The sequence below is a fragment of the Malaya genurostris genome, chromosome 2, assembly GCF_030247185.1.
Source record: "Malaya genurostris strain Urasoe2022 chromosome 2, Malgen_1.1, whole genome shotgun sequence".
In the NCBI taxonomy this organism is placed as follows: Eukaryota; Metazoa; Arthropoda; class Insecta; order Diptera; family Culicidae; genus Malaya; species Malaya genurostris.
The window spans coordinates 71,042,003-71,054,070 of record NC_080571.1 but is presented as its reverse complement, the minus strand read 5'-3'; the positions used below and the strand labels follow the sequence as shown (position 1 = coordinate 71,054,070).

At 36.6% G+C, this 12,068-nt stretch overlaps 1 protein-coding gene across 1 annotated transcript in view; it reads left to right on the top strand.

Annotated features, from left to right (window-relative positions):
- The window catches only part of LOC131432208 (neuropeptide SIFamide receptor-like), a 401,852-nt gene that overhangs the window by 242,435 nt on the left and 147,349 nt on the right, over positions 1-12,068 (top strand). The gene's annotated exons all lie outside the window — the stretch shown is intronic.

Genomic DNA, 12,068 nt, shown 5'->3' with positions numbered 1-12,068 from the left:
TAACGAGAGCGAACCCTTCATTTCATTACATTGTCATGGATTGCTTAGTTCACGTGTTAACTGAGACTGAGAGCACAGACAAGGGGAATTGGTCTGCTCAGTAGCATATACTCTCACGCATCCAGTTTCTCTCTAATATAGGTCTCTCATTCAGCTATGTCAAGCAATGTGATCACAGCAGATGTTTTTTGTTGCTTCGTTCGTTTGAGGATTCACAATACAAGCCCTGCTCACTATGCTAAAACCACTCTCAAATGGCTTAGACGAATAAATAGCAATAATTTTAAGTTCAATTTTGAAGTTTTTTGTATCGTCATCTGTTCGAGTCAGTTGTCATATGTTCGAGCCCCGAGCTGGAAGGATTCATTGTGTCAGTAGGATCGTAGCACTTACCATGCAATGATTCTGTACGCTAAGAATCGGCTGCGAAGTCTGCTGAAACAGAAAGACCAAATTCCACAAAAAGGAATGTCGCGGGCCAAGACGCGGGCTACAATAACATGTGACGTTGGCGAGACGGATCAGCTATGGCAATGCACTCCGAATATTTCATGATACATCTTTTATACAATCAACCGATCTGTACTAAAGCAAATAAATATTTGCACTTTGCTTCATCTTCGGCTCATCAATCCGTTAGAATGTGACTTGACAGATCAACATAAACCGCCAAGAAGACGAAAAGTTAGCACTGTTCATAAACCAATTCTATTTTTCGAGCGAATCTCCTCAGTTGTTAATTGCACCTTAACAACATTGTGTGGAAGAAAATGAATTAGTAAAATTTTGGAAGAATTTTCAACTCGCAATACAATTTCCGCACTCGGAACCGTTTCTGAACGTACAAACGAACACCGTGTATTTTCGTTGGATGGATGACGCTTCTGAATGCTACCCCAAGCCTGCTATGCCACATCGTAGCATGCTCGTATAGTGAAATTGAAAAACGCGTTTTGCGGTAGATCGGAGTTACGAGTAAATGCAATTACATTTCTATCATGTCCTGTGTCAGAATCCGCGGCGGGTATTTCCATTATTTCGCGAACCTTGAAAAGCGTATATTTATACGAGAGGCGAATTATTTTCCGCTTTATAGTGCTGCTATTCCGAAATGACGATAGTTACGAAATTAAGCATGTTTATTGTTATACCCTTGCAGCGGCAAGGTCGACATCATTGGCCGTGAGTTGCGATTTAATTAAAACCGGCTGGAACGATTCATTGGGTTTCTGACAACGCCAAATTACATTTCCGGTGAATTGTATTTCTTACTGATTTCAAAACAAAACGGTACAGTTTGTATGAGCCAAGGAATAATTGAATTAATGTGCACACCATCAATTGCAACTCATTGATCCCACTAACAAAAACCTGTTTTAATCCACCTAGTAGTGTAATGATGCCTTTCTCATTTTCTTTTTCTTCTGTATATTACAGCAGAAATTCCCCGAAACACTACAATTTAAAAAAGTTTAGAAATTAAATTCAGCAGATCTTCTTTGGGATTATCCATGGTTGGTTTATTTGGTTACAAACTCTCATGATCGGCAAACTAGAGAAATTAACTAGCAAATATAAAGAGGTAGCTTATGAAAAAAAAAATTCTTGGACCTGCCATTTTTACACTAAGCACCCTACCTCCGGAAGCAGGGATTTAAGCCGAATGAAAATGGGAAGTTTGTGGAAATCGGTTCAGCCATCTCCGAGAAAAGTGAGTGACATTATTTTCACAATTTTGGTGCATATCACGATGTAGTTCCGCAACCGGAAGTCGTATCCAAATGACATTCAGGAACTTAGTATGAGGCTATGAGACCTTTCATTGGAATCTAAGTTTGTATTATTTTTGGCAATATTGACTGTGGCCATCTGATTGTCATAGGTAACAAGTGATTTGCACAGCATTCTTGTATCCTGACCGAAAGTCAAATAAGAAGGTATAGGCCTCTTCAAGCGCATACGTAACAAACGTACGGCATTTACAAATACCGGGGAAAAAGGTCTTCCACTTTTCTTTTCCGATAGAGATAATCTCTCCGTATTGGGACACAGATTTGAGAATATAAGGATCGATGAAGCATTAGGGAAGATCATGCACACGCACTTCTATAGCACCATCATCCATATATACTGGAATGTGGTACTTAATGTTTTCGTGCTCCTCATAGTGCACATTGTTATTGTCTTTTGCGAATTAAATTGCATCCAACTCTTTATAAAACTGGATGTAAACAACATTATTTGTCTTATTGCATTGAAGTAAATGTACACGTTTAATGTCAAAATTCATTTGCTCATTAAGCAAACCTTCAAGTTCTCGTATCGAAGGTCGAATTTTGCACTGCATGAAGTCAACAATAATTGTATTCTTTTATTACTTTTTATTATTGTTTATCGACTGACTTGGATGAGATGTGAAACCGAACTGAGTCAGTTATTCGAAAATCATCCATGCATCATTTGAAAATGAGTAAGTAGTGCCCAAACTCTAAATATTTTTTTATAAGTATGAAGTCTATATGCTGATAACTTCGAATACGATTTTGCACAAAATTCGTCTATTCGTAGCCTACACTGAAAATAAATCGATTTTAAAATTTCCAGTCAATTTACAACCAAAAACACCACTTTCGAATTCAACAAAACTTTGTCCCAAGGAAGGTTATTATGTTCCCTTTTAACCGTCCATGTATTGTAAAGCGGGCAGTTTAAAAAAAAAAGAGTTTCTAACTAAAACTTTTTCTCGTCCATTACTGATACTTTTTGCAAATATCGGGCAACCTTGCTCGGCATCTTAGAGCTTAAGCAGTGTGCCTTCAAAATTAGATTATTGAATAAAATATATCGGGTAACCAGTATTCTGTGAAATCTTCTCTCAAAATGTGATTAATTGAATTCTTGGATGATAATGACTTTCAATATAGTTTAGTTTTTGATAAAAAGACACTGTAAAAATTTTTAATAACATAAAAAATGGTTTTGTTCTTTGTAAATTGATTTTAATTTTTTTTAATCAATTCGATATAGAAGTTTTTCTTTATTTTTATTAGAAAAATAACCTAATTTTGTGATAATTACTAGTATATTTTTTTTTGTAAGCTTTGTCATTTTCGCCAACGATTTCAAAAAAAAAGGTGATTGAAAAAGTTTAACCCTTTTCAAAAAACAGTCTAGATTAATTTTGGAAAAAGAAAGTATGCCATGTGACAATTGAGTACAAATTCTGCCAACTGCGAACATGATTTGGCGTGAAAGTCGTCATATTAAAGTTTTCTACAATGCGTATGGAAATTGCTCATCATGTTCTGCAACCCCCTTAAATTTTTTTTCTTGGTATGCACCTGCTTGGTCTAGTGGTATATGAAAAACATTTTTTAATCCACCTAGTGGTGCAATGATGCCTTTCTCATATTACTTATATTTCCTAAAATACCACTAGAAGATTCTACAGAGGTTTTTCTTTTATTTCCATATTGAATAGAAAAAGAAATTTTTTTTGGTAAAAACTAACATAAACTTTTCAATTTGTAAATAGTTATGTCAAGTTAATGAGAATTTTTCTTTATTTTGCATTGTCGCACTAAATGGTTAAACACACTTTACCCTATAGTTCTGGAACCGGAAGTCGGACCCAAATGAACCTCAGCAACCGACGAGACTAAAGGAACGTTCATTTGAGCCCACGTTTGTGGAAGTTGATCAAATCATCTCTGATTCAGTTCGTGCTGGCATCTCATCAGACTCAGTCGACAATTGCTTACGGTCGAGACGATAGAAACAAAGACAATACAGTGTAGTGAACAATAGAGTGTACGAAATGGGCAAATACGATTTAACAAAGCCTGAAACTTGGCCTACAAGGCCAAATTCAATTTGTATTGATTTCAAGCGCTGCAAAGTTAGACCAGCAGCAAATGAAATTGAAATCCTACTTAAAGAACGAATGCATCTAAACGTTACTGATGTAAGTGAGATTCAATTCAACAAGGCGTCTAACTGTGTGTACATTATGTTCAAACGTGAAAAAGATGCAATTGCATTTGCTTCGGTTAATAACGGGGTGCACAGTATTGATCATGACAATGTTAAATATAAAATCCCTGTGTACATGGTGGACAATGCCATAGAAGTACGCGTGCATGACCTTCCCCCGCAGACCAGCGAGGGGTATGTTCGGGAATGTATGTCGCAGTACGGTGAAGTTCTTTCCATCGAAAGGGAAGTATGGCGGAATTTTTTTCCGGGTATCCGGAATGGCGTGCGAGTAGTACGTATGCAACTACGTAAAGCAATTCCATCTTACATCATTTGTGATCAAGACGGGATACATCCGTGTAAAACGCTGATTACGTATGAAAATCAACTGGTTACATGTCAGTTTTGTGAACAACCTGCACACTACGGCAAACCTTGCACTGAAACTGCAAAAAGGACATCTTCAAACAAAAATAAGGACAACCGCCCAAAAACGGAAACTAGTGAGCGCAGTACTCCTGTTGTACCATCAAACCCACCAACAACTGCAATTAATGCACAACAAGGCGCGTCTACAGCAACTAACAACCAACCCAAGAATGCGAATTACAAGGAAAACGAAGAAAAAACGGAAACCAACAACGATACAACCGATGCGGCAATGGAGGACGAGACGAGCCACGAACAAAGTGCCCCTCACTCATCGCAAGATAAAAATGGAAGCTCCTCTCCCCCTAGAAAAAGGGTGACAACGAGATCCAACGGTAAAAAAATTATTTTATCTAATAAAAACATGGCTCATTCGGCCACGTAAAGCTTGTACGCAAATTGGCCTGAATAAAAAAATTTTTATAAAAAAAAAAAAAAATCATCTCTGAGAAAATTTAGTGAATCTCGTTTTAGAGTTTTTGACCACTATTTCCGGTACTTCGGGAACCGGAAACTGGGACCCAGTATAGTCGAAGTCGGGTCGTTTAGTAAGTAACTAATATAGCCTACAAATTGAATCAGTTTTAAGCCAAATCTAGAAGAATTTTACCCTTTTTTGCATCGTCGCTCTAAATGATGGTGTGCAATTTTGAAAGCATGAGGAAATTCAATAGCAACATATGGGACTATGAGATTTTTTATTTTATGAGTGACATTATTTGACACATACTCGACCACACACATACATTACTCAGCTCGATGAACAGTGTCGAATAATATAGAACACTTAGCCTTCTGGGCCAATTTCCACTAGTCCATTTTCAAGTGATTGTATAGATTTTCTATATAAGAAATGCAATAAAAGTACTTTTATAGAAAAGCATCGTTATCGTGTTTTTATGATAATACTAACAAGTAGGTACAAATTGAATAAAAGATTTACAAGTTTCCATATTTTTCACTTGAAAAATATAGACTTCAATGCACGCTATACGAAATTGAACAAAGCACGCTGCGAACGGAGCAAAGCCAATAATGTTTTCTTCTTCCGTATCGCACGTACCGACGCGTACCAGTTTTGCATCGTCATTTTGAATGACGATTTAAATGTTTTGACACTCATCGCAATAATTTCGGAACCGGAAGTCGGATCTGGATGAAATTGCACTGTATAGTTAAAGGCAATGAGAGCTTTAGTTTAGATCATGAATCGTGAAAATCGGTTTCTCCTTTGCTGAGAAATCGAAGTGAGTTCCGTTTTTCTAGCTTTTCCTCACTATTACCGGTGCGTTCGGAAAGAGAAACCCAGTACTAGTAGTCCCAAAGTAGATTTATATATGCACTTATTAAAAAGGTCTACCAACCCAAGTAGCAAGCACTGTTCTTGTATCGTATTTCTCAACTCTTCTCGCAATGATTGTGAAATTGGAAAAGATATGTTTCAAAGCAGTAATATTTGTTATGAGAAAGCCAGATAAGAAACTGAAAATAGTGTACAGTCAGCTAATTGAACCGAGTTAAAACATAATCCTTTCAGGTTTTTTAGTTGGTTTCACAAGCAGTAATATGAATGATATTCACATTTATTACAAAAACACATGAAATAACTTGTGTAACATATCCAACAAAAATAACCGTTCTGTAGCAATCGTAAAACAAACCAATTTTAACATGTTGTAATTGCTACTTGGGAACTAGATGAATTGACCAATAAGTTTTATAAACCAGTGCACCCCGCGCTGTAATTCTGGAACAGAAAGTCGGATCTGGGTTAACTTTTCTGAGACTTTCTAAAGAACTTCAAGACCTTTTATTTGCATCTTAGCTTGTAAAAATCGGTTAAGAAATTTTCGGTAATAGTGAGTGCGCATTTTCTCATACATTTGCACATATTGCCTTGTAACTCCAGAACTGGGAGTCGGATCGGAATAAAATTCAATAGTGGTCTATGGGACCACAAGACCTTTCATTTTAATCTGAGTTTGTGAAAATAGGTTCAGCCCTCCGTTCAAAAGTCGATTGCAAAGTCTTTCTTTATGAGAAAGGCCAAAACGAATGAATTTTTTTTTTCGCCACAATGAACCCCATTATTCTGCAACCAGAAATCAGATCCAGATAGAATTAAACAGCAGGCGGTGGCACAGTTAGACATTTCATTTGAATCTGAGTTTATGGAAAATGATCTGACGGTTTCTAAAAATCGAATACACATTGTTTTAATTGTGTTGAGCTTTTTTGCCCATCTTCGATCGAAACACAAAATCGAGATGTTAATTCTATCCGCTTTTTTAGTGATATAAAAGCTCAGTGGAAGAAAGATTTCAGTTTCTTCAAGATCATTCAAGTACTTTGTATGAATGTCCGGTTCAAAGATTATCGTTTTAAATCAAACGTTCAATTGATCTTTGTTGTGGAAAAACGAATGTTGCTTCCATTGATTGATAAGACAAGACAGTTTCATGTATGACCCTGGTCTGGTTGGGAATAGCACAGTCCTAGTGTTTTTCTCTCGGACGGAAGAAATGTCGAACGATAGGTTCGTGTGATACATCGAAAAGCTACCGAACAAGAAGTGAAACATAAATTTTCACTCGATAGCAAAACTGACGACAAGAAATCGTGCTATGTGATATGGTGTCGTACCATTCTTCGTGGAATGCTGTTTCTGGAGTTTGCCAACTCGGAAGGGATAGTAAACATCGTTTATCCTTTTCCACATTTCCGACTTGCATTGTATCGGCCACAGAAGAGTGCTTGACAGGCCATTGAATTGTGAAATTTAATCTTGATTTTTTTTTCTGCTGTTTGTTCATTCCTGTTTTCAATGTTCACTACAAGACACGTACTAATCAGTAATAATCCAGTACTTCACTGAACGAAATAGGAATGAGGGTAAATGGTATTTTTTTCGACCATAATCACAAAATGGTCTCATTTGTATTTATGTTGTGAGATAGAATAGATAAAACCACCGTATTGCTTACCAGAAAGTGATTTGTTTTTTTCAACACGCACTTCATACGTACTTAAAGACCGTCTTTGTTCAACTGTGTCCTGCAAACGTCATGAATTATTGATCACCTGTTATGCAAAACACGTTCCAGTGTACACTTCAAGCATAAATTATCTAGGACGGGGTGGCAACGATGCATATCTACTACCCTATCGTATCCATCGACAAACAGGTGATCATTTCAGCGAACAGAGAGGACCTGCCATATTTAATTGTTTCCCCCAATTAGCCTGCTAGCGGAAATTCCTTGGTTTCACACCCTCAACCGCGTTGATTGTGCGACGTCGGAAACCAACATTCTCTCTTATATTCACACACGTGCCGACGGATTCGAAGGGCAAACCAATTCCCGGATAGATGCACGCCTGCATGTCATCATAGATGTTTTACATGACGTGTGATTGGGGGCTATTTTGTGGCAATTTCCTCCAGAGCAAATACCTACATCACATTCACATTCGGTCCTACGTGTTAGTTCGTGTGTGGTGACATGGCATTGGGACTCAACCCTGGGACGCACCCTGTGAAGTGAAGCCAGCAGGGATCAACGTGGTGGGTGGGGGATCATTTTCTCCGCATCCCCGGCGCATTCAATCAATGGAAATGAACAGTGAAATGGACACCCCTTCAATCGACAAATGGTCATTGCCACACTACAAATAGTCACACGTACGTACACTACTTCTTGCTCCGGTTGCACTCAGTCGGGTGAACAAGTTCTTGTGTGAATGACCAATCCATTTTGCGACGAATAGCTTTTCCTGCCACGGTATTCTGCGAGATGGGATGAAATGATACGTTTTGTAAATAATTGTTTCAATTATCGGTTTATGAAAAAAAAACCGACAGCCAGCACAAAATTCATGCATTTTGGGACAGGTATTACGTCTTTTTCGATGGAAATTATAGGATAGGATACTCGCGAAGCAATACCAATTCTAAACAGAATACAAGAATAACCCAGCGACTGTTTTGTCTTTCTCTATAGAAAAGTATTAGAATTGCTGAAAAAACCCGACTATCAAACGGAGCCTCGGAGACCCATAGTGCTATATACCAACCGACTCAGCTCGACGAGATCGGAATCAGAGATGGCTTAACCGATTTCAACAAGCTTAGGCTCGTTTGAAAGCTAGTGTTGGGCCATTGATCAAGTTCGAAGATTAAACGGCTACGACTTCTGGTTCCAAAGATATGATGGTATAAGTGAAATAACCGACAAAACGTGTTGCTTTTTTACCGCGCAAGTTTCTCGGAGATGGCTAAACCGATTTTAAACAATTCTAGGCCCGTTTGAAAGCTATTCTTAGGTCATTGATCAAGTTCAAAGATCAAATGGCTGTGACTTTTTGTTCCGGAGATATGATGGTATAAATGACGTAACTGAAAAAACGCGTTGTGTTTTCACCGCGCAAAATTCTTGGAGATGGCTCAACCGATTTTAACAAACTTAGGCTCGTTTGAAAACTACTATCGGAGTATTGATCAAGTTCGAAGACCAAATTGCTGTGGCTTTTGGTTCCGGAGATATAATGGTATAAGTGACGTAACCGACAAACCACGTTGATTTTTACCGCTTTTATATATATAAGGGTGCCAAAATTTCGGGATCACCTCTATTTTCATAAAGCTCTAGTGCTCAAAAGTTTAAGCACCTTGAAAAAAGCCCTCATGCAAAATTTGAGCTAAATCGGACATGCGTTAGGTGTGCTGCCCGGTGGTGAAGGGTTTGACAATTTTCGATCTTGAAAAAGTACCATAGGGGGGAGTACTTGAAATTTCCAAAATCGAAAATTTGTTTTGATGCCAAAGTCTCAAAACTGCATGAAACGTCGAGAATTAGTGTCATCTCAAAAAAAATTTTTTTTTTTTGAAAAAATCAACTTTCTGGGACTTAGATATTTTTTCTAAATCCCAAAAAGTCGATTTTTTCAAAAAAAAAATTTTCGAGGTGACACCAAATCTCGACGTTTTATGCAATTCTAAGCCTTTTGGCATCAAAAATTTTTTTTCGACTTCGAAAATTTCATGTACTCTCTATGGTGATTTTTAAAGATATACGAAAATTCCACTAAGTGGACTAAGAAGGGTTTTTTAGATTAGCATCACTCTTCTCATACAAATAGGCAACACAAATGTCAAGCACTAGTTTGGAAAAATGATGCCTACTATGTGACATAAACACTGAAGCATGCTTTTGTGAACTACTCGAATCAATTTGAATCAATTGGTGTCAAAAATGAGTCCAAATTAGTGTCACAAATTATTTAATAAAAAGATAACAAATAAAAAAAAATTATGAGATTGTTTTGAAGAAAGAGAAAGGCATTATCAACTTTGCTGAAGATACTGTACCTAAAAACCATGTTCCTATCGGTTATCAATTAAGAGCGTGAAATTGCGCTTTTGAACCACTGTGCACTAGGTGGACTAAGAAGCGTTTTTTTTTTTATATTTGGCCGTCGCACAGTGGTCCAAAACTGAAAAAGACGGTCAAAAGTTTGTACCGACTTTCACTGATTTTTAGGAGCTAAAGTGTCTTTGAAGAAGTTTCACAAGATTATATCATGCTTCTTTTGAAAGTGGCAACTTGATTTTTGTTAAGGGGGTAGTACCAATTTCGACTAAAAATAATTTTTTTTTTCAAAAAAAATCTCATCCTATCTCATTTTGAAGAAAAAAAAACATTTGAAGTTTTTTTGGTGAATATATAAATAATGTAAAAAAATATTTTTTGAGATATATTCACTTCATTTTAAAAACAGGTTTTTTTTATTTTATCTACGTAGAATCTACCTCTATTACCTAAGTATCTACTACAAAGTGCACGCAAACACGCATAAACAAGCTCATGCTTGCTCGCGCAACTTAAGAAAATTGTTGTGATTTTTATTTTGTTCACTTTCACACATTTAACAATATTAGAAAAAATCTAAGTGAAACTCGATGCTATTTTTTTAGGCCTTTTCAAAGTTAGTTTTAAATATTGAAAATCCGAAAAACTATTAAAAGTTCAACACATATTTAAAAAAAGGAAAAATGTTTTCCTAACAAAATATGAAAAATTATTGTAAAAGTACAAACCTTTACGAAGAGATTTCATTTTTAAACGTATTAATAAGCAACACATTTTTTAAGACGCTACGTGAGCGTGAGACGCTCACGTAGAGATGTGCGAAGCAGCTCATACCGGTGAGCAGCTCCGAACCGATCAGCTCACTAAAGGGAGCTGATCGGTTCGTATCAGCTCATCAGCTCATTTAGATTGAACTGAAGGTTTGCGCCGTTTTTCTTACTCCGTTTTTCTTTCATATGCATGATCGAAATCATTGATGCACAAAGAACAATGCTATCCGAACTAACTTGTCTACGGATTATTGTTATGTCATATTTGAGAATATCTGCAAAAGTGGCATCCCTGAATGTACCTTAGCCCATTGAGAGAGAGGTAAGATTCCTTACTAACAATTTCTCATCAAATGTCTCATTCAGTTCGTGCCCGCATCTCACCCAACACAGTCGAAAATCGTTTGCGGTCGAAGCAAAAGAAACAAAGACAATACAGTGCACTATGGTCCGAAACGGAAAATTAGCGTGACAAAAATATTTTCACTATTAAATATTAGTTTTTTGTAGTTGGTATCTTCACAAAAGTTGTTTGTAATCAAATGGCGCTCCTTTTGATGAAAAAAATTACTAGGGTGGTCCTCATTTAGATTGAAATCTGAAATCTAACTTTCTTAATTGAACTCAAAAATGACTTTGTTGTACAATAAAGTTGTAGAAAATTTTATTGCGAGCAACTTTGTTGAAAAAAGCACCTCTCGAGCTCTTCATTTGATCGAGTTACATCAATTTTTCCGAGTAAAAGCAGGGTGGTCCCCAAAATATCACTTTTTTTGTTCTAACTTTATTGTGAAACGTTCTATCGAAAAGTTGTCTCTAAAAGAGTTATTGAACTAATCATTGCGCACAATTTGGCTCAACCAAGCTTTTTCATATGAGCTACCAGTAAAAAGTTATGATTGTTTATTCATCAAAAACTAGTCAAGCTTCAAATATCAATATTCATTAGATGCCAGATCGATAAAAATGTATCCTATGCGGTGCCTGAAAGGTCATAATATAAGTAAAAATTTATGAGAAAATTGGAAGGGTGTTATTTTTTTATCTTATTTAAATTAGTTTTGAAAATACCCTCAAAAAATCAAAAACATTGCATAACTCTTAAACGCCTTAACGTATCAACATACTTTCTTGAACAAAATAATAGGATCGAATTAGTTCTACAAATATTCTATACATTGTCCGTTCGAGAAATGCGCCATTTGATAAAAAACAACTTTTGTGAAGACACCAACTACAAAAACCTAATATTTAATAGTGAAAATATTTTTGTCACGCTAATTTCCCGTTTTAAACCACAGTGCAATGCTATCCGAACTAACTTGTCTACGGATTGTTGTTATATCACATATGAGAATATCTGCAAAAGTGGCATCTCTGAATGTACCTTAGCCTACTGAGTGAGAGGTAAGATTCCTTATTAACAATTTCTCATCAAATGTCTCATTCAGTTCGTGCTCGCATCTCACCCAACACAGTCGAAAATCGTTTGCGGTCGAAACAACAGAAACAAAGACAATACAGT